General features: G+C 55.0%; 7 non-coding genes across 7 annotated transcripts; all 7 read left to right on the top strand.

The window, feature by feature from the left end:
• Positions 1-520: 520 nt before the first annotated feature.
• Positions 521-627, top strand: LOC138568283 (U6 spliceosomal RNA). The gene has a single exon (XR_011302623.1). It is a non-coding gene; the product is annotated as a U6 spliceosomal RNA (small nuclear RNA).
• Positions 628-2688: 2061 nt separating this feature from the next.
• Positions 2689-2795, top strand: LOC138568284 (U6 spliceosomal RNA). The gene has a single exon (XR_011302624.1). It is a non-coding gene; the product is annotated as a U6 spliceosomal RNA (small nuclear RNA).
• Positions 2796-4850: 2055 nt separating this feature from the next.
• LOC138568286 (U6 spliceosomal RNA) lies at positions 4851-4957 on the top strand. Its single transcript, XR_011302626.1, has one exon. It is a non-coding gene; the product is annotated as a U6 spliceosomal RNA (small nuclear RNA).
• Positions 4958-7035: 2078 nt separating this feature from the next.
• LOC138568287 (U6 spliceosomal RNA) lies at positions 7036-7142 on the top strand. The gene has a single exon (XR_011302627.1). It is a non-coding gene; the product is annotated as a U6 spliceosomal RNA (small nuclear RNA).
• An 8287-nt stretch (positions 7143-15429) lies between these two features.
• Positions 15430-15536, top strand: LOC138568288 (U6 spliceosomal RNA). The gene has a single exon (XR_011302628.1). It is a non-coding gene; the product is annotated as a U6 spliceosomal RNA (small nuclear RNA).
• A 2060-nt stretch (positions 15537-17596) lies between these two features.
• LOC138568289 (U6 spliceosomal RNA) lies at positions 17597-17703 on the top strand. Its single transcript, XR_011302629.1, has one exon. It is a non-coding gene; the product is annotated as a U6 spliceosomal RNA (small nuclear RNA).
• Positions 17704-19759: 2056 nt separating this feature from the next.
• On the top strand, positions 19760-19866 carry LOC138568290 (U6 spliceosomal RNA). Its single transcript, XR_011302630.1, has one exon. It is a non-coding gene; the product is annotated as a U6 spliceosomal RNA (small nuclear RNA).
• The last annotated feature ends 2069 nt before the right edge of the window (positions 19867-21935 follow it).

Consider the following 21935-nt stretch of genomic DNA (forward strand, 5'->3'; position numbering starts at 1 on the left):
CACGGTGACTTAAAAGCCAAGGGCGCTGAAGCCAGCCCCGCCAAAGGAACATTTTAAGTCAGCCTCTGAATGCAAGCAGGGGGCCATCCTGCGCCCCCTGGGGGCGGGGGGGGGGGACTGACATGCCGGCCAGCTGCCTCCTCTTGCCTTCTCTTGGAACAGCCCATGGGCCCCCAAACAAAGCCCCCTGACAGGCAGGCCCTCTGTGTTTCCTCTGGCTTGTGGGACTACTGTAATGCACCCAGGCATTGTGCTGGGATCAATCACTTTGCATACAGACTGCACCATGAGCCTTTGCAACTACATTGCTCCGGCAAGCATTCCAAAAATAACAAAAACTCACCTCTCGGACCAGCGCAGCAGTGAATAAGCGCGGACCATTGCTCTCTGCCTCCGTTTCATATCATTCCCCCAAAAGCAAGCGCTTTCTGTCTCAAGAAATGCCCATTGTATGCCACCCTATGTCCAGAGATCATAGATCTGGGGGGGTTTATGTATGGGCTGGGTCAACCTTCAGTCTGTGCTCGCTTCGGCAGCACATATACTAAAATTGGAACGATACAGAGAAGATTAGCATGGCCCCTGCGCAAGGATGACACGCAAATTCGTGAAGCGTTCCATATTTTGGACACATAGCAGGACAGACATGTTCTTTAGCTGCAACATTTATTGACGGGATAAACAGGCCCTCTGTCCATTAGGGCAGGTGTGCTTTTCGGCGTGGAGCTCGTCAGAGTGCGTTTTATTTGGAGATAGCGCTGCGAGTGCTCCAAGCTTATGCCCAGTGGGTGATGATTGCTACATGCCAGGGCAGTTCTAAGCTCTCCTAGGTGCTATTTGCCAACAGCGCATATCACTGTCAGCCTATCTGCTTCACGGGCCAAAGTGCAAAGGGGCTCAGGGCCTGAGTCAGCAGCCAGTGTTTCCTTCCGGTGCCCGGATCCTTCCTTGGGGGGCTGCAAGCTAGAGGTTCTCTCTGGCCCAGGCAGCCTGCACGGGTAACTGAAATCCTGCAGCACCCCCCCCCCCCCCCGTGCCCCAGCGTGTCTCTATCAGGGCCTGGTCTCTGCTGCTGCTGATGCTGACAGGCCCCCAAGCGCCCCAGACACACCTTCCCAGGGTTGCAGCAGTTTCTGCTTCCTGCTTCCAGCTCAGTGCTGGTGCTACTGTGGAGTAAACAGGGTTAGTAGAGAGAGAGGGGGAGAGAGAGAGAGAGAGAGAGAGAGGGAGGGAGGGAGGGAGGGAGGGAGGGAGGGAGGGAGGGAGGGCGGTGCATATTCAAATCATCAGTCAGCCAGAGCCTGCTGGGAGCCCATTTCTGCAGGCCCACTGACTGCTGGCTGCTGCCCCCGATGGTTGGAGAAGGGCCAGGCTGGGCTAGGCCACACAGCAAGGGCCAAGCCCTCCTCCGGTGCTCCTTCTGATGATGTCTCCCTGAGTGTCTGAGGTCGAGAAAAAGCCCGCCCGCAGAACTGGCCAGAGAGGTCTCTGGCCGATCAGGGGCGTGAAGGGCGGCAGGCAGGCCACCGGCGCAGCAGGCAGCGCAGGGGACGTGCACCTCAAGGCCTTGGCCACCATCTCTCCCTTGGCTTTCAGTGTACCTCAGAATGCCTTTGCTGTTCCGGATCAGGGGAGAGAAGCAACCTTTTCTTAGCAGGTGGGGTCTGTGCTACAGACACGTGGCATTTTCCCAACTGGTTCACAAGCCAACCCCCACCCTTTACAGCGCAGACACAGAAAGCATTTGCTGCTGGTTGGGATTTTCGGGATGGGCCCCTGCTGCTGATGTATTAGGATGGACTTTGGCCAGTCTTTCTTTCTTATACCGACGGCCCGCCCATAAAATTAAAGCACCTTTGCAGGCACAGATGCTCTTAGGGATTTAAATGTAACAGCAGGACCCAAAAAGCAAGGAATGAACCCGAGCCAGATAGGAGTCGACCCTACAATCTTCTGATCCGTACGTAGTCAGACGCCTCATACTGGCCCTCTTGTGTCTCACCTCCTCCTCCGCGCAGTCCTTCCAGGGGCCTTTCTGAGATAGGTGCGCCTGCAAGCGCTGCTGGACCTGATTTTCTAGCCCACGCGTCTCACACCCTGACGCTGTTGATAATGCAGCTAACCCCCGGCCCATAGCTGTTGTAAGGGAGAACCTGGACCTGCCAAAGGGAACCAGACCCACGGTGACTTAAAAGCCAAGGGCACTGAAGCCAGCCCCGCCAAAGGAACATTTTAAGTCAGCCTCTGAATGCAAGCAGGCGGCCATCCTGCGCCCCCTGGGGGGACTGACATGCCGGCCAGCTGCCTCTTCTTGCCTCCTCTTGGAACAGCCCATGGGCCCCCAAACAAAGCCCCCTGACAGGCAGGCCCTCTGTGTTTCCTCTGGCTTGTGGGACTACTGTAATGCACCCAGGCATTGTGCTGGGATCAATCACTTTGCATACAGACTGCACCATGAGCCTTTGCAACTACATTGCTCCGGCAAGCATTCCAAAAATAACAAAAACTCACCTCTCGGACCAGCGCAGCAGTGAATAAGCGCGGACCATTGCTCTCTGCCTCCGTTTCATATCATTCCCCCAAAAGCAAGCGCTTTCTGTCTCAAGAAATGCCCATTGTATGCCACCCTATGTCCAGAGATCATAGATCTGGGGGGGTTTATGTATGGGCTGGGTCAACCTTCAGTCTGTGCTCGCTTCGGCAGCACATATACTAAAATTGGAACGATACAGAGAAGATTAGCATGGCCCCTGCGCAAGGATGACACGCAAATTCGTGAAGCGTTCCATATTTTGGACACATAGCAGGACAGACATGTTCTTTAGCTGCAACATTTATTGACGGGATAAACAGGCCCTCTGTCCATTAGGGCAGGTGTGCTTTTCGGCGTGGAGCTCGTCAGAGTGCGTTTTATTTGGAGATAGCGCTGCGAGTGCTCCAAGCTTATGCCCAGTGGGTGATGATTGCTACATGCCAGGGCAGTTCTAAGCTCTCCTAGGTGCTATTTGCCAACAGCGCATATCACTGTCAGCCTATCTGCTTCACGGGCCAAAGTGCAAAGGGGCTCAGGGCCTGAGTCAGCAGCCAGTGTTTCCTTCCGGTGCCCGGATCCTTCCTTGGGGGGCTGCAAGCTAGAGGTTCTCTCTGGCCCAGGCAGCCTGCACGGGTAACTGAAATCCTGCAGCACCCCCCCCCCCGTGCCCCAGCGTGTCTCTATCAGGGCCTGGTCTCTGCTGCTGCTGATGCTGACAGGCCCCCAAGCGCCCCAGACACACCTTCCCAGGGTTGCAGCAGTTTCTGCTTCCTGCTTCCAGCTCAGTGCTGGTGCTACTGTGGAGTAAACAGGGTTAGTAGAGAGAGAGGGGGAGAGAGAGAGAGAGAGAGAGAGAGGGAGGGAGGGAGGGAGGGAGGGAGGGCGGTGCATATTCAAATCATCAGTCAGCCAGAGCCTGCTGGGAGCCCATTTCTGCAGGCCCACTGACTGCTGGCTGCTGCCCCCGATGGTTGGAGAAGGGCCAGGCTGGGCTAGGCCACACAGCAAGGGCCAAGCCCTCCTCCGGTGCTCCTTCTGATGATGTCTCCCTGAGTGTCTGAGGTCGAGAAAAAGCCCGCCCGCAGAACTGGCCAGAGAGGTCTCTGGCCGATCAGGGGCGTGAAGGGCGGCAGGCAGGCCACCGGCGCAGCAGGCAGCGCAGGGGACGTGCACCTCAAGGCCTTGGCCACCATCTCTCCCTTGGCTTTCAGTGTACCTCAGAATGCCTTTGCTGTTCCGGATCAGGGGAGAGAAGCAACCTTTTCTTAGCAGGTGGGGTCTGTGCTACAGACACGTGGCATTTTCCCAACTGGTTCACAAGCCAACCCCCACCCTTTACAGCGCAGACACAGAAAGCATTTGCTGCTGGTTGCCATTTTCGGGATGGGCCCCTGCTGCTGATGTATTAGGATGGACTTTGGCCAGTCTTTCTTTCTTATACCGACGGCCCGCCCATAAAATTAAAGCACCTTTGCAGGCACAGATGCTCTTAGGGATTTAAATGTAACAGCAGGACCCAAAAAGCAAGGAATGAACCCGAGCCAGATAGGAGTCGACCCTACAATCTTCTGATCCGTACGTAGTCAGACGCCTCATACTGGCCCTCTTGTGTCTCACCTCCTCCTCCTCCTCCGCGCAGTCCTTCCAGGGGCCTTTCTGAGGTAGGTGCGCCTGCAAGCGCTGCTGGACCTGATTTTCTAGCCCACGCGTCTCACACCCTGACGCTGTTGATAATGCAGCTAACCCCCGGCCCATAGCTGTTGTAAGGGAGAACCTGGACCTGCCAAAGGGAACCAGACCCACGGTGACTTAAAAGCCAAGGGCACTGAAGCCAGCCCCGCCAAAGGAACATTTTAAGTCAGCCTCTGAATGCAAGCAGGGGGCCATCCTGCGCCCCCTGGGGGCGGGGGGGGACTGACATGCCGGCCAGCTGCCTCCTCTTGCCTTCTCTTGGAACAGCCCATGGGCCCCCAAACAAAGCCCCCTGACAGGCAGGCCCTCTGTGTTTCCTCTGGCTTGTGGGACTACTGTAATGCACCCAGGCATTGTGCTGGGATCAATCACTTTGCATACAGACTGCACCATGAGCCTTTGCAACTACATTGCTCCGGCAAGCATTCCAAAAATAACAAAAACTCACCTCTCGGACCAGCGCAGCAGTGAATAAGCGCGGACCATTGCTCTCTGCCTCCGTTTCATATCATTCCCCCAAAAGCAAGCGCTTTCTGTCTCAAGAAATGCCCATTGTATGCCACCCTATGTCCAGAGATCATAGATCTGGGGGGGTTTATGTATGGGCTGGGTCAACCTTCAGTCTGTGCTCGCTTCGGCAGCACATATACTAAAATTGGAACGATACAGAGAAGATTAGCATGGCCCCTGCGCAAGGATGACACGCAAATTCGTGAAGCGTTCCATATTTTGGACACATAGCAGGACAGACATGTTCTTTAGCTGCAACATTTATTGACGGGATAAACAGGCCCTCTGTCCATTAGGGCAGGTGTGCTTTTCGGCGTGGAGCTCGTCAGAGTGCGTTTTATTTGGAGATAGCGCTGCGAGTGCTCCAAGCTTATGCCCAGTGGGTGATGATTGCTACATGCCAGGGCAGTTCTAAGCTCTCCTAGGTGCTATTTGCCAACAGCGCATATCACTGTCAGCCTATCTGCTTCACGGGCCAAAGTGCAAAGGGGCTCAGGGCCTGAGTCAGCAGCCAGTGTTTCCTTCCGGTGCCCGGATCCTTCCTTGGGGGGCTGCAAGCTAGAGGTTCTCTCTGGCCCAGGCAGCCTGCACGGGTAACTGAAATCCTGCAGCACCCCCCCCCCGTGCCCCAGCGTGTCTCTATCAGGGCCTGGTCTCTGCTGCTGCTGATGCTGACAGGCCCCCAAGCGCCCCAGACACACCTTCCCAGGGTTGCAGCAGTTTCTGCTTCCTGCTTCCAGCTCAGTGCTGGTGCTACTGTGGAGTAAACAGGGTTAGTAGAGAGAGAGGGGGAGAGAGAGAGAGAGAGAGAGAGAGAGAGGGAGGGAGGGAGGGAGGGAGGGAGGGAGGGAGGGAGGGCGGTGCATATTCAAATCATCAGTCAGCCAGAGCCTGCTGGGAGCCCATTTCTGCAGGCCCACTGACTGCTGGCTGCTGCCCCCGATGGTTGGAGAAGGGCCAGGCTGGGCTAGGCCACACAGCAAGGGCCAAGCCCTCCTCCGGTGCTCCTTCTGATGATGTCTCCCTGAGTGTCTGAGGTCGAGAAAAAGCCCGCCCGCAGAACTGGCCAGAGAGGTCTCTGGCCGATCGTGGCCGATCAGGGGCGTGAAGGGCGGCAGGCAGGCCACCGGCGCAGCAGGCAGCGCAGGGGACGTGCACCTCAAGGCCTTGGCCACCATCTCTCCCTTGGCTTTCAGTGTACCTCAGAATGCCTTTGCTGTTCCGGATCAGGGGAGAGAAGCAACCTTTTCTTACCAGGTGGGGTCTGTGCTACAGACACGTGGCATTTTCCCAACTGGTTCACAAGCCAACCCCCACCCTTTACAGCGCAGACACAGAAAGCATTTGCTGCTGGTTGGGATTTTCGGGATGGGCCCCTGCTGCTGATGTATTAGGATGGACTTTGGCCAGTCTTTCTTTCTTATACCGACGGCCCGCCATAAAATTAAAGCACCTTTGCAGGCACAGATGCTCTTAGGGATTTAAATGTAACAGCAGGACCCAAAAAGCAAGGAATGAACCCGAGCCAGATAGGAGTCGACCCTACAATCTTCTGATCCGTACGTAGTCAGACGCCTCATACTGGCCCTCTTGTGTCCCACCTCCTCCTCCTCCGCGCAGGCCTTCCAGGGGCCTTTCTGAGGTAGGTGCGCCTGCAAGCCCTGCTGGACCTGATTTTCTAGCCCACGCGCATCACACCCTGACGCTGTTGATAATGCAGCTAACCCCCGGCCCATAGCTGTTGTAAGGGAGAACCTGGACCTGCCAAAGGGAACCAGACCCACGGTGACTTAAAAGCCAAGGGCACTGAAGCCAGCCCCGCCAAAGGAACATTTTAAGTCAGCCTCTGAATGCAAGCAGGGGGCCATCCTGCGCCCCCTGGGGGCGGGGGGGGGGACTGACATGCCGGCCAGCTGCCTCCTCTTGCCTTCTCTTGGAACAGCCCATGGGCCCCCAAACAAAGCCCCCTGACAGGCAGGCCCTCTGTGTTTCCTCTGGCTTGTGGGACTACTGTAATGCACCCAGGCATTGTGCTGGGATCAATCACTTTGCATACAGACTGCACCATGAGCCTTTGCAACTACATTGCTCCGGCAAGCATTCCAAAAATAACAAAAACTCACCTCTCGGACCAGCGCAGCAGTGAATAAGCGCGGACCATTGCTCTCTGGCTCCGTTTCATATCATTCCCCCAAAAGCAAGCGCTTTCTGTCTCAAGAAATGCCCATTGTATGCCACCCTATGTCCAGAGATCATAGATCTGGGGGGGTTTATGTATGGGCTGGGTCAACCTTCAGTCTGTGCTCGCTTCGGCAGCACATATACTAAAATTGGAACGATACAGAGAAGATTAGCATGGCCCCTGCGCAAGGATGACACGCAAATTCGTGAAGCGTTCCATATTTTGGACACATAGCAGGACAGACATGTTCTTTAGCTGCAACATTTATTGACGGGATAAACAGGCCCTCTGTCCATTAGGGCAGGTGTGCTTTTCGGCGTGGAGCTCGTCAGAGTGCGTTTTATTTGGAGATAGCGCTGCGAGTGCTCCAAGCTTATGCCCAGTGGGTGATGATTGCTACATGCCAGGGCAGTTCTAAGCTCTCCTAGGTGCTATTTGCCAACAGCGCATATCACTGTCAGCCTATCTGCTTCACGGGCCAAAGTGCAAAGGGGCTCAGGGCCTGAGTCAGCAGCCAGTGTTTCCTTCCGGTGCCCGGATCCTTCCTTGGGGGGCTGCAAGCTAGAGGTTCTCTCTGGCCCAGGCAGCCTGCACGGGTAACTGAAATCCTGCAGCACCCCCCCCCCCCCCGTGCCCCAGCGTGTCTCTATCAGGGCCTGGTCTCTGCTGCTGCTGATGCTGACAGGCCCCCAAGCGCCCCAGACACACCTTCCCAGGGTTGCAGCAGTTTCTGCTTCCTGCTTCCAGCTCAGTGCTGGTGCTACTGTGGAGTAAACAGGGTTAGTAGAGAGAGAGGGGGAGAGAGAGAGAGAGAGAGAGAGAGAGAGAGAGGGAGGGAGGGAGGGAGGGAGGGAGGGCGGTGCATATTCAAATCATCAGTCAGCCAGAGCCTGCTGGGAGCCCATTTCTGCAGGCCCACTGACTGCTGGCTGCTGCCCCCGATGGTTGGAGAAGGGCCAGGCTGGGCTAGGCCACACAGCAAGGGCCAAGCCCTCCTCCGGTGCTCCTTCTGATGATGTCTCCCTGAGTGTCTGAGGTCGAGAAAAAGCCCGCCCGCAGAACTGGCCAGAGAGGTCTCTGGCCGATCGTGGCCGATCAGGGGCGTGAAGGGCGGCAGGCAGGCCACCGGCGCAGCAGGCAGCGCAGGGGACGTGCACCTCAAGGCCTTGGCCACCATCTCTCCCTTGGCTTTCAGTGTACCTCAGAATGCCTTTGCTGTTCCGGATCAGGGGAGAGAAGCAACCTTTTCTTAGCAGGTGGGGTCTGTGCTACAGACACGTGGCATTTTCCCAACTGGTTCACAAGCCAACCCCCACCCTTTACAGCGCAGACACAGAAAGCATTTGCTGCTGGTTGGGATTTTCGGGATGGGCCCCTGCTGCTGATGTATTAGGATGGACTTTGGCCAGTCTTTCTTTCTTATACCGACGGCCCGCCCATAAAATTAAAGCACCTTTGCAGGCACAGATGCTCTTAGGGATTTAAATGTAACAGCAGGACCCAAAAAGCAAGGAATGAACCCGAGCCAGATAGGAGTCGACCCTACAATCTTCTGATCCGTACGTAGTCAGACGCCTCATACTGGCCCTCTTGTGTCCCACCTCCTCCTCCTCCGCGCAGGCCTTCCAGGGGCCTTTCTGAGGTAGTGTTGTAACTAGCGTCACGAGAACGCTGCGTACCTGTTCGTCCGGTTGGGTTTCTTGATGATGAGGCCAGGCTGTCAGAGGATCCGAAGAGACGTGATAAATGGCACGGGGAACCAGCCCAACCCCAGCCCGAATAGAACCGGATTGGAGGCGAACCGGCTCCCAACGCCACGGTATTGCTCACCCCTGATTAATGTGGCGTCAGGACAGTGCAAGCACTGGCAGGGGGAGCCTCTGCGTAGATGGTTCAAAGTCCTCAGAAGTATTCCGGCAAAATGCAGATCCGGAGGCAGGAAGTAGATTGTGCCACCAGGAACGAAGGCAAGGAAGCAAGCAGGGCAGGCTGGTAATGAGAAGAGCACGGGGACTGGAGTGGGAAGGAGTGAGGAATGGCTGAGCTAGGCGGACAAGGAGGGACAGGCAGGGACCAGGACAAGGGAAGCCAGGGAGGACTCAGGGACAGGAGGGAACTAGAAGGAGGGAGCGCAAGGACAGAGAGACAGGGGTTCCCCAGGCAGAACAGGGGAAGAAGGAAGCAAGCAGGAACACTGGAATTCCACACAAGGCAGCAAGGACACGATCCGAACAAACCGCGTTGAGACGCGGTTTGGAAAAGGATCAGGGCTCCTTAAATAGGCCCAACAACACCTAGGAGGCTTGCAACGCAAGCCGTTCCGTCTCTCAGGCATTGGATACCCCACAACGAGGCTTGGGCCGCATACCTCCCAGTATCGAGCATCCTGCGCACTGCGCATGCGCGAAGCGCGGAGAGCGGACGCCCGCGCATGCGCAAAGCAGCGTGCACAGGAGACCCGGAAGCGCCCGAGACCCGGGACACCCCCGAACCCCGAAGCCGGAAGCGAGGATACAACCTCCAAGACGTGGAGCGCCGTAACGGGCAAGGAGACCTCAGGACAGGTGGCGTGACACTATGCCCCCTCCCAGAAAGACCCGGGGCCCCAGGTTTCCAGGGAAAGCGAAGAAAGAATTCACGGACAAGCCGGGGAGCGTGCACATTACAGTGTGGCTCCCAGGTGCGATCACAAGCAGGATAATCCTTCCAGTCGATTAAGAACTGGAGTACACCCCGACGAATCCGTGAATCACAGATCTCCTGAACCTCAAACTCAGGAACCCCCTGAACCAGAACAGAGGAGGGCCGAGGACCAGAACGTCCAAAGACATCCTGCACATAGGGCTTCAAAAGGGAGACATGGAATACTGGGTGTATTTTCCAAGTGCGGGGCAACACCAATCGAAAAGCCACTGAAGACAAACGTTTGGCAATTCTGAAAGGTCCATAGAATCGGGGTGCCAACTTAGTGGGTAAATTACGAACTGGTAAATTTTTGGAAGACAACCAAACCAGATCGCCCACCTGGAAATTGGGCTCCGTGGTTCGACCCCTATCAGCCTGCTCCTTCATGCGTTCGCGTGTCTTCGTAAGGGTTCTCCGGGCCAGGTCATGTTGTTTCTGGATCTTGAAGACCAAATGATCAGCAGATGGAACGGAACTGGACACCACAGGTGAGAAGGGAACCAACTTGGGATGTTGTCCAGCTGAACACAAAAAGGGACTGATGCCAGTGGCAGCATGGGTCGCATTGTTATAGGAAACTTCTGCCAGGTCCAGGTACCTTAACCAGTTTGACTGTGTGGCATTGGCATAGCAACGTAAGTACTGCTCCAGGGTCTGATTCGTCCTTTCGGTCTGGCCGTTGGTGTGCGGGTGGTAGCCTGAGCTCAAGGCCCTGTGGATACCCAGATGAGTACACAACTGACGCCAGAAAGAAGAAAGAAATTGCGAACCACGATCAGAGATGATCTTCTCAGGGAGTCCGTGTAACCGATATATGTTGTGTAGAAAAGCCAATGCCATCTGGGAGGAGGTTGGAATCTTCATGAATGGAATGAAGTGTGCGTATTTAGTGAAACAGTCCACAACCACCATGACACAAGTGTGTTCTGCAGAGGGCGGAAGCTCGACAATGAAGTCGGTGGCGATAGTATGCCAAGGGTAGGGAGGTGTTTCAGTAGGCTTGAGGAGCCCCAAAGGCTTTCTTCTGGGTGTCTTCGTCTGAGCACAAACAGGACAACTTTCCACGTATAATTTCACTTCCCTGGCCCATCCGGGCCACCAGAATTGTCTGGAGATTAATTCCTGGGTAGCCTTGATACCACGATGACCAGCTACTCGAGAGTCGTGAAATCCATGTAGGATGTCCAAGCGAAGAGCAGTCGAAGGTATGTACAACCGGTTCAGAAAGAACAAAAACCCATTGCGTTCGCAGATCTGGGGTTTCTTCAGCAGGTCGATACGTTCTGGATCCCTCAAGGTCTCTCGAATGATCCTCTGAAGATGCGGAGCTAAGGTTAGTAGAAAGTGTTTGGGAGATATCATAGGCATGTTCAAACTGTCCCCCACTTCTTCTTTTTCCAGAGATCGGGACAAGGCATCAGCCTTCTGGTTCTGGGAGCTAGGGATGTATGTGATGTTGAAATCATAGTGAGAGAAGAAGAAGGCCCATCGGGCTTGACGAGCAGTGCGACACTGCAATGATCGTAGGAACTGCAAGTTGCGATGGTCAGTACGTACTTCTACAGGAAAACGACCACCAAGTAAATGATGCCTCCACTCTTCGAATGCCGTCTTGATGGCCAAAAGTTCTTTTTCAATGACTGCGTAGTTCAGCTCACTGGAGGTTAGTTTCCGCGAGTAATAGGCCACAGGGTGTTCGTCGCCAGATGTAGGATGTTTCTGCAGTAGGACCGCTCCAACAGCGAAGTCGGAGGCATCTGCTTCGATGACATATGGCAGCTCGTCGTTAGGATGACGCAAAACGGGAGCCGTACTAAACGCCGTCTTTAAGTGCTCGAAAGCAGTTGATGCCACATGATCCCAAAGGAAAGGTATCTTGACACTGGTTAGACGTGACAATGGGGCCGTGAACTGTGAAAACTGCGGGATAAAACGCCGATAAAAGTTGGCGAACCCCAAAAACCGTTGAAGGGATTTCAAATCATGTGGTTGTTTCCAATTCAGAATAGCCTTCACTTTGCCCGAATCCATGTGGATACCTGCATTGCTGATTACGTATCCCAGGAACTCCATGCTATTCTGGTGAAATGAGCACTTTTCGGCTTTGGCGTATAGGTGATTCCGTGACAATCGCAGAAGTACTTCACGAACGTGCGAGACGTGTAACTTTGGATCGTCCGAGAAGATCAGGATGTCGTCTAAGTAAACCCAGACCGAAATGCCCACCAAATCACCAAACACGTTGTCCATAAACCGTTGGAAGACGGCAGGGGCATTACACAACCCGAAGGGCATTACCCTGTATTCGTAGTGCCCAAAGGGTGTCTTGAATGCTGTCTTCCACTCGTCGCCCTCTTTGATTCTAACCAGGTGGTAGGCTCCTCGGAGATCCAATTTAGTGAAGATAATGGCAGAACGTAAGGACTCCATGATGTTCCGAATCAATGGTAGAGGGTACCTGTCCTTGAGTGTTATGTCATTCAATTGACGGTAATCGATACAGGGTCCCCTCCTTCTTTTTAACAAAGAACAGCGGAAAACCGGCGGATGACTTGGAGGGTACGATGTAACCTTTCTTTGAACAATCATCTAGATAATTCCGGAGTACTTGTTTTTCAGACTGCGTTAGAGAGTATAGCTTCCCATGAGGAATCACAGCACCAGGAATCAGGTCTATTGAACAGTCAAACGTCCTGTGAGGAGGAAGAGGTATTTCTCCGGGCTCCGAAAACACCGTACAAAGGTCGGCGTAAACATTTGGGATCTGGGACAGAGAACATAAAGCAGATGAGTCCTCCCCTGGAACCAGAGGGATCAAGGTTGTAGACTTCAAGGAGGTGTTGTGGCAGCGACATTCATTTAGGCAAAAGGCAGAAACAAAAGTCAAAGTACGGGACTCCCAATTGATCGTAGGATTGTGTCGCAAAAGCCAGGGCAGTCCCAAAACCACAGGATACGAAGGTGACTTGATGACGTCGAGGGCTATCCTCTCTTCATGCCCCATGACCTGTAATAGCATGCCGATGGTATGCAACCGGATGGGACCGGAAGCCAAAGGTGTACCATCGATGACCTCTACTGGTATAACAGTTCTCCTGGTAAGTAAAGGCATACCAATGTTGATGGCAAATGCCTCATCAATATAGTTACCGGAGGCCCCGCAATCTAATAGACCCTGGACATCAATCGTTTTATCAAGCCACTTCAAGGTTATACCCAGAGTCATTAGGGCGGCAGGCTGCATTGGGGGCAGTTGTAATCCAGGGCTGGAAAGGTCTGAAAGGAAGAAAGGACCTGTCGTAGCCTTTCCCTTAGACGACAGGTCTTCTAGTTTCCCCCTTTCTTGATAGGACGCAAAGGGCAGGTTCCCAGAAAATGACCAGCACCCCCGCAGTATAAACATAATCGCAGGCTTCTCCTGCGCTTCTTCTCCTCTTCCGACAATGGGCCCCTTACAGCTCCCAGTTGCATTGGTTCTTGGGTGGCATCCGAAGGTGCTGACATCCCGGTAGGATGGGTCAGTGGTCTGAGGTTTCCCTTCTCAAAACGTCGTCTTTCGCCTCTTCTTTCGGCCAACCTCTGGTCTATCCTTAACACTTGTTCAATAAGTTTCTGTAGATCGTCAGGTTCCGGAATGTGTAGCAATTCATCTTTGTATTCTTCTCTTAATCCACGGCGAAACAAGGTCTTCTGCGTTACCTCTGGCCATAAGGAGTCTGTTGCCAACTGACGGAAACGGCTGATGTAAGAGATGATATCGGTATTGGCTTGTTGTATGTCCATCAATTGATTCTGCGCTGCTGAAGCCAGATTGGGGGATTGAAACACATCCAAGAATGCTTTCTCGAAGGCTATAAAATCATTCAGGATTGGATTATTGGTAACGACCAATGGAGTTGCCCAGGCAAGCGCGTTCCCGGATAAGTTGCCCAAGATGTATCCGATCTTGGCTTTGTCATTGGTAAAGTGAGATGAACGGAAGAGAAAGTGTATACGGCAGTGATTACAAAATTCTCCCACACGGCGGGGATCACCATCGAACTTGATGGGAGCCGTGTGAGCCATGGGACCTTCGGGTTGTGGAATGGCACCAACATTCTGTGTCATCATTTGGCGTAAGGCTACGTTTTCCTGACGAAGCGCCGCCATCTCAGCACGAAGTGCTTGAAGTTCATTACGAAGACCCGGATCTTCTTCCATCGTAGAATCCGAGGTGTCAGAAGACAGGCATCTCAACTTGTTGTAACTAGCGTCACGAGAACGCTGCGTACCTGTTCGTCCGGTTGGGTTTCTTGATGATGAGGCCAGGCTGTCAGAGGATCCGAAGAGACGTGATAAATGGCACGGGGAACCAGCCCAACCCCAGCCCGAATAGAACCGGATTGGAGGCGAACCGGCTCCCAACGCCACGGTATTGCTCACCCCTGATTAATGTGGCGTCAGGACAGTGCAAGCACTGGCAGGGGGAGCCTCTGCGTAGATGGTTCAAAGTCCTCAGAAGTATTCCGGCAAAATGCAGATCCGGAGGCAGGAAGTAGATTGTGCCACCAGGAACGAAGGCAAGGAAGCAAGCAGGGCAGGCTGGTAATGAGAAGAGCACGGGGACTGGAGTGGGAAGGAGTGAGGAATGGCTGAGCTAGGCGGACAAGGAGGGACAGGCAGGGACCAGGACAAGGGAAGCCAGGGAGGACTCAGGGACAGGAGGGAACTAGAAGGAGGGAGCGCAAGGACAGAGAGACAGGGGTTCCCCAGGCAGAACAGGGGAAGAAGGAAGCAAGCAGGAACACTGGAATTCCACACAAGGCAGCAAGGACACGATCCGAACAAACCGCGTTGAGACGCGGTTTGGAAAAGGATCAGGGCTCCTTAAATAGGCCCAACAACACCTGGGAGGCTTGCAACGCAAGCCGTTCCGTCTCTCAGGCATTGGATACCCCACAACGAGGCTTGGGCCGCATACCTCCCAGTATCGAGCATCCTGCGCACTGCGCATGCGCGAAGCGCGGAGAGCGGACGCCCGCGCATGCGCAAAGCAGCGTGCACAGGAGACCCGGAAGCGCCCGAGACCCGGGACACCCCCGAACCCCGAAGCCGGAAGCGAGGATACAACCTCCAAGACGTGGAGCGCCGTAACGGGCAAGGAGACCTCAGGACAGGTGGCGTGACAGGTAGGTGCGCCTGCAAGCGCTGCTGGACCTGATTTTCTAGCCCACGCGTCTCACACCCTGACGCTGTTGATAATGCAGCTAACCCCCGGCCCATAGCTGTTGTAAGGGAGAACCTGGACCTGCCAAAGGGAACCAGACCCACGGTGACTTAAAAGCCAAGGGCGCTGAAGCCAGCCCCGCCAAAGGAACATTTTAAGTCAGCCTCTGAATGCAAGCAGGGGGCCATCCTGCGCCCCCTGGGGGCGGGAGGGGGGGACTGACATGCCGGCCAGCTGCCTCCTCTTGCCTTCTCTTGGAACAGCCCATGGGCCCCCAAACAAAGCCCCCTGACAGGCAGGCCCTCTGTGTTTCCTCTGGCTTGTGGGACTACTGTAATGCACCCAGGCATTGTGCTGGGATCAATCACTTTGCATACAGACTGCACCATGAGCCTTTGCAACTACATTGCTCCGGCAAGCATTCCAAAAATAACAAAAACTCACCTCTCGGACCAGCGCAGCAGTGAATAAGCGCGGACCATTGCTCTCTGCCTCCGTTTCATATCATTCCCCCAAAAGCAAGCGCTTTCTGTCTCAAGAAATGCCCATTGTATGCCACCCTATGTCCAGAGATCATAGATCTGGGGGGGTTTATGTATGGGCTGGGTCAACCTTCAGTCTGTGCTCGCTTCGGCAGCACATATACTAAAATTGGAACGATACAGAGAAGATTAGCATGGCCCCTGCGCAAGGATGACACGCAAATTCGTGAAGCGTTCCATATTTTGGACACATAGCAGGACAGACATGTTCTTTAGCTGCAACATTTATTGACGGGATAAACAGGCCCTCTGTCCATTAGGGCAGGTGTGCTTTTCGGCGTGGAGCTCGTCAGAGTGCGTTTTATTTGGAGATAGCGCTGCGAGTGCTCCAAGCTTATGCCCAGTGGGTGATGATTGCTACATGCCAGGGCAGTTCTAAGCTCTCCTAGGTGCTATTTGCCAACAGCGCATATCACTGTCAGCCTATCTGCTTCACGGGCCAAAGTGCAAAGGGGCTCAGGGCCTGAGTCAGCAGCCAGTGTTTCCTTCCGGTGCCCGGATCCTTCCTTGGGGGGCTGCAAGCTAGAGGTTCTCTCTGGCCCAGGCAGCCTGCACGGGTAACTGAAATCCTGCAGCACCCCCCCCCCCCCCGTGCCCCAGCGTGTCTCTATCAGGGCCTGGTCTCTGCTGCTGCTGATGCTGACAGGCCCCCAAGCGCCCCAGACACACCTTCCCAGGGTTGCAGCAGTTTCTGCTTCCTGCTTCCAGCTCAGTGCTGGTGCTACTGTGGAGTAAACAGGGTTAGTAGAGAGAGAGGGGGAGAGAGAGAGAGAGAGAGAGAGAGGGAGGGAGGGAGGGAGGGAGGGAGGGAGGGAGGGAGGGAGGGCGGTGCATATTCAAATCATCAGTCAGCCAGAGCCTGCTGGGAGCCCATTTCTGCAGGCCCACTGACTGCTGGCTGCTGCCCCCGATGGTTGGAGAAGGGCCAGGCTGGGCTAGGCCACACAGCAAGGGCCAAGCCCTCCTCCGGTGCTCCTTCTGATGATGTCTCCCTGAGTGTCTGAGGTCGAGAAAAAGCCCGCCCGCAGAACTGGCCAGAGAGGTCTCTGGCCGATCAGGGGCGTGAAGGGCGGCAGGCAGGCCACCGGCGCAGCAGGCAGCGCAGGGGACGTGCACCTCAAGGCCTTGGCCACCATCTCTCCCTTGGCTTTCAGTGTACCTCAGAATGCCTTTGCTGTTCCGGATCAGGGGAGAGAAGCAACCTTTTCTTAGCAGGTGGGGTCTGTGCTACAGACACGTGGCATTTTCCCAACTGGTTCACAAGCCAACCCCCACCCTTTACAGCGCAGACACAGAAAGCATTTGCTGCTGGTTGGGATTTTCGGGATGGGCCCCTGCTGCTGATGTATTAGGATGGACTTTGGCCAGTCTTTCTTTCTTATACCGACGGCCCGCCCATAAAATTAAAGCACCTTTGCAGGCACAGATGCTCTTAGGGATTTAAATGTAACAGCAGGACCCAAAAAGCAAGGAATGAACCCGAGCCAGATAGGAGTCGACCCTACAATCTTCTGATCCGTACGTAGTCAGACGCCTCATACTGGCCCTCTTGTGTCTCACCTCCTCCTCCGCGCAGTCCTTCCAGGGGCCTTTCTGAGATAGGTGCGCCTGCAAGCGCTGCTGGACCTGATTTTCTAGCCCACGCGTCTCACACCCTGACGCTGTTGATAATGCAGCTAACCCCCGGCCCATAGCTGTTGTAAGGGAGAACCTGGACCTGCCAAAGGGAACCAGACCCACGGTGACTTAAAAGCCAAGGGCACTGAAGCCAGCCCCGCCAAAGGAACATTTTAAGTCAGCCTCTGAATGCAAGCAGGCGGCCATCCTGCGCCCCCTGGGGGGACTGACATGCCGGCCAGCTGCCTCTTCTTGCCTCCTCTTGGAACAGCCCATGGGCCCCCAAACAAAGCCCCCTGACAGGCAGGCCCTCTGTGTTTCCTCTGGCTTGTGGGACTACTGTAATGCACCCAGGCATTGTGCTGGGATCAATCACTTTGCATACAGACTGCACCATGAGCCTTTGCAACTACATTGCTCCGGCAAGCATTCCAAAAATAACAAAAACTCACCTCTCGGACCAGCGCAGCAGTGAATAAGCGCGGACCATTGCTCTCTGCCTCCGTTTCATATCATTCCCCCAAAAGCAAGCGCTTTCTGTCTCAAGAAATGCCCATTGTATGCCACCCTATGTCCAGAGATCATAGATCTGGGGGGGTTTATGTATGGGCTGGGTCAACCTTCAGTCTGTGCTCGCTTCGGCAGCACATATACTAAAATTGGAACGATACAGAGAAGATTAGCATGGCCCCTGCGCAAGGATGACACGCAAATTCGTGAAGCGTTCCATATTTTGGACACATAGCAGGACAGACATGTTCTTTAGCTGCAACATTTATTGACGGGATAAACAGGCCCTCTGTCCATTAGGGCAGGTGTGCTTTTCGGCGTGGAGCTCGTCAGAGTGCGTTTTATTTGGAGATAGCGCTGCGAGTGCTCCAAGCTTATGCCCAGTGGGTGATGATTGCTACATGCCAGGGCAGTTCTAAGCTCTCCTAGGTGCTATTTGCCAACAGCGCATATCACTGTCAGCCTATCTGCTTCACGGGCCAAAGTGCAAAGGGGCTCAGGGCCTGAGTCAGCAGCCAGTGTTTCCTTCCGGTGCCCGGATCCTTCCTTGGGGGGCTGCAAGCTAGAGGTTCTCTCTGGCCCAGGCAGCCTGCACGGGTAACTGAAATCCTGCAGCACCCCCCCCCCCGTGCCCCAGCGTGTCTCTATCAGGGCCTGGTCTCTGCTGCTGCTGATGCTGACAGGCCCCCAAGCGCCCCAGACACACCTTCCCAGGGTTGCAGCAGTTTCTGCTTCCTGCTTCCAGCTCAGTGCTGGTGCTACTGTGGAGTAAACAGGGTTAGTAGAGAGAGAGGGGGAGAGAGAGAGAGAGAGAGAGAGAGAGGAGGGAGGGAGGGAGGGAGGGAGGGCGGTGCATATTCAAATCATCAGTCAGCCAGAGCCTGCTGGGAGCCCATTTCTGCAGGCCCACTGACTGCTGGCTGCTGCCCCCGATGGTTGGAGAAGGGCCAGGCTGGGCTAGGCCACACAGCAAGGGCCAAGCCCTCCTCCGGTGCTCCTTCTGATGATGTCTCCCTGAGTGTCTGAGGTCGAGAAAAAGCCCGCCCGCAGAACTGGCCAGAGAGGTCTCTGGCCGATCAGGGGCGTGAAGGGCGGCAGGCAGGCCACCGGCGCAGCAGGCAGCGCAGGGGACGTGCACCTCAAGGCCTTGGCCACCATCTCTCCCTTGGCTTTCAGTGTACCTCAGAATGCCTTTGCTGTTCCGGATCAGGGGAGAGAAGCAACCTTTTCTTAGCAGGTGGGGTCTGTGCTACAGACACGTGGCATTTTCCCAACTGGTTCACAAGCCAACCCCCACCCTTTACAGCGCAGACACAGAAAGCATTTGCTGCTGGTTGCCATTTTCGGGATGGGCCCCTGCTGCTGATGTATTAGGATGGACTTTGGCCAGTCTTTCTTTCTTATACCGACGGCCCGCCCATAAAATTAAAGCACCTTTGCAGGCACAGATGCTCTTAGGGATTTAAATGTAACAGCAGGACCCAAAAAGCAAGGAATGAACCCGAGCCAGATAGGAGTCGACCCTACAATCTTCTGATCCGTACGTAGTCAGACGCCTCATACTGGCCCTCTTGTGTCTCACCTCCTCCTCCTCCTCCGCGCAGTCCTTCCAGGGGCCTTTCTGAGGTAGGTGCGCCTGCAAGCGCTGCTGGACCTGATTTTCTAGCCCACGCGTCTCACACCCTGACGCTGTTGATAATGCAGCTAACCCCCGGCCCATAGCTGTTGTAAGGGAGAACCTGGACCTGCCAAAGGGAACCAGACCCACGGTGACTTAAAAGCCAAGGGCACTGAAGCCAGCCCCGCCAAAGGAACATTTTAAGTCAGCCTCTGAATGCAAGCAGGGGGCCATCCTGCGCCCCCTGGGGGCGGGGGGGGACTGACATGCCGGCCAGCTGCCTCCTCTTGCCTTCTCTTGGAACAGCCCATGGGCCCCCAAACAAAGCCCCCTGACAGGCAGGCCCTCTGTGTTTCCTCTGGCTTGTGGGACTACTGTAATGCACCCAGGCATTGTGCTGGGATCAATCACTTTGCATACAGACTGCACCATGAGCCTTTGCAACTACATTGCTCCGGCAAGCATTCCAAAAATAACAAAAACTCACCTCTCGGACCAGCGCAGCAGTGAATAAGCGCGGACCATTGCTCTCTGCCTCCGTTTCATATCATTCCCCCAAAAGCAAGCGCTTTCTGTCTCAAGAAATGCCCATTGTATGCCACCCTATGTCCAGAGATCATAGATCTGGGGGGGTTTATGTATGGGCTGGGTCAACCTTCAGTCTGTGCTCGCTTCGGCAGCACATATACTAAAATTGGAACGATACAGAGAAGATTAGCATGGCCCCTGCGCAAGGATGACACGCAAATTCGTGAAGCGTTCCATATTTTGGACACATAGCAGGACAGACATGTTCTTTAGCTGCAACATTTATTGACGGGATAAACAGGCCCTCTGTCCATTAGGGCAGGTGTGCTTTTCGGCGTGGAGCTCGTCAGAGTGCGTTTTATTTGGAGATAGCGCTGCGAGTGCTCCAAGCTTATGCCCAGTGGGTGATGATTGCTACATGCCAGGGCAGTTCTAAGCTCTCCTAGGTGCTATTTGCCAACAGCGCATATCACTGTCAGCCTATCTGCTTCACGGGCCAAAGTGCAAAGGGGCTCAGGGCCTGAGTCAGCAGCCAGTGTTTCCTTCCGGTGCCCGGATCCTTCCTTGGGGGGCTGCAAGCTAGAGGTTCTCTCTGGCCCAGGCAGCCTGCACGGGTAACTGAAATCCTGCAGCACCCCCCCCCCGTGCCCCAGCGTGTCTCTATCAGGGCCTGGTCTCTGCTGCTGCTGATGCTGACAGGCCCCCAAGCGCCCCAGACACACCTTCCCAGGGTTGCAGCAGTTTCTGCTTCCTGCTTCCAGCTCAGTGCTGGTGCTACTGTGGAGTAAACAGGGTTAGTAGAGAGAGAGGGGGAGAGAGAGAGAGAGAGAGAGAGAGAGGGAGGGAGGGAGGGAGGGAGGGAGGGAGGGAGGGAGGGCGGTGCATATTCAAATCATCAGTCAGCCAGAGCCTGCTGGGAGCCCATTTCTGCAGGCCCACTGACTGCTGGCTGCTGCCCCCGATGGTTGGAGAAGGGCCAGGCTGGGCTAGGCCACACAGCAAGGGCCAAGCCCTCCTCCGGTGCTCCTTCTGATGATGTCTCCCTGAGTGTCTGAGGTCGAGAAAAAGCCCGCCCGCAGAACTGGCCAGAGAGGTCTCTGGCCGATCGTGGCCGATCAGGGGCGTGAAGGGCGGCAGGCAGGCCACCGGCGCAGCAGGCAGCGCAGGGACGTGCACCTCAAGGCCTTGGCCACCATCTCTCCCTTGGCTTTCAGTGTACCTCAGAATGCCTTTGCGGTTCCGGATCAGGGGAGAGAAGCAACCTTTTCTTAGCAGGTGGGGTCTGTGCTACAGACACGTGGCATTTTCCCAACTGGTTCACAAGCCAACCCCCACCCTTTACAGCGCAGACACAGAAAGCATTTGCTGCTGGTTGGGATTTTCGGGATGGGCCCCTGCTGCTGGTGTATTAGGATGGACTTTGGCCAGTCTTTCTTTCTTATACCGACGGCCCGCCATAAAATTAAAGCACCTTTGCAGGCACAGATGCTCTTAGGGATTTAAATGTAACAGCAGGACCCAAAAAGCAAGGAATGAACCGAGCCAGATAGGAGTCGACCCTACAATCTTCTGATCCGTACGTAGTCAGACGCCTCATACTGGCCCTCTTGTGTCCCACCTCCCCCTCCTCCGCGCAGGCCTTCCCAGGGGCCTTTCTGAGGTAGGTGCGCCTGCAAGCCTGCTGGACCTGATTTTCTAGCCCACGCGCATCACCACCCTGACGCTGTTGATAATGCAGCTAACCCCCGGCCCCATAGCTGTTGTAAGGGAGAACCTGGACCTGCCAAAGGGAACCAGACCCACGGTGACTTAAAAGCCAAGGGCACTGAAGCCAGCCCCGCCAAAGGAACATTTTAAGTCAGCCTCTGAATGCAAGCAGGGGGCCATCCTGCGCCCCCTGGGGGCGGGGGGGGGGACTGACATGCCGGCCAGCTGCCTCCTCTTGCCTTCTCTTGGAACAGCCCATGGGCCCCCAAACAAAGCCCCTGACAGGCAGGCCCTCTGTGTTTCCTCTGGCTTGTGGGACTACTGTAATGCACCCAGGCATTGTGCTGGGATCAATCACTTTGCATACAGACTGCACCATGAGCCTTTGCAACTACATTGCTCCGGCAAGCATTCCAAAAATAACAAAAACTCACCTCTCGGACCAGCGCAGCAGTGAATAAGCGCGGACCATTGCTCTCTGGCTCCGTTTCATATCATTCCCCCAAAAGCAAGCGCTTTCTGTCTCAAGAAATGCCCATTGTATGCACCCTATGTCCAGAGATCATAGATCTGGGGGGGTTTATGTATGGGCTGGGTCAACCTTC

Source organism: Ambystoma mexicanum, chromosome 2p, assembly GCF_040938575.1.
Source record: "Ambystoma mexicanum isolate Mex_15411 chromosome 2p, UKY_AmexF1_1, whole genome shotgun sequence".
Taxonomy (NCBI): domain Eukaryota; kingdom Metazoa; phylum Chordata; class Amphibia; order Caudata; family Ambystomatidae; genus Ambystoma; species Ambystoma mexicanum.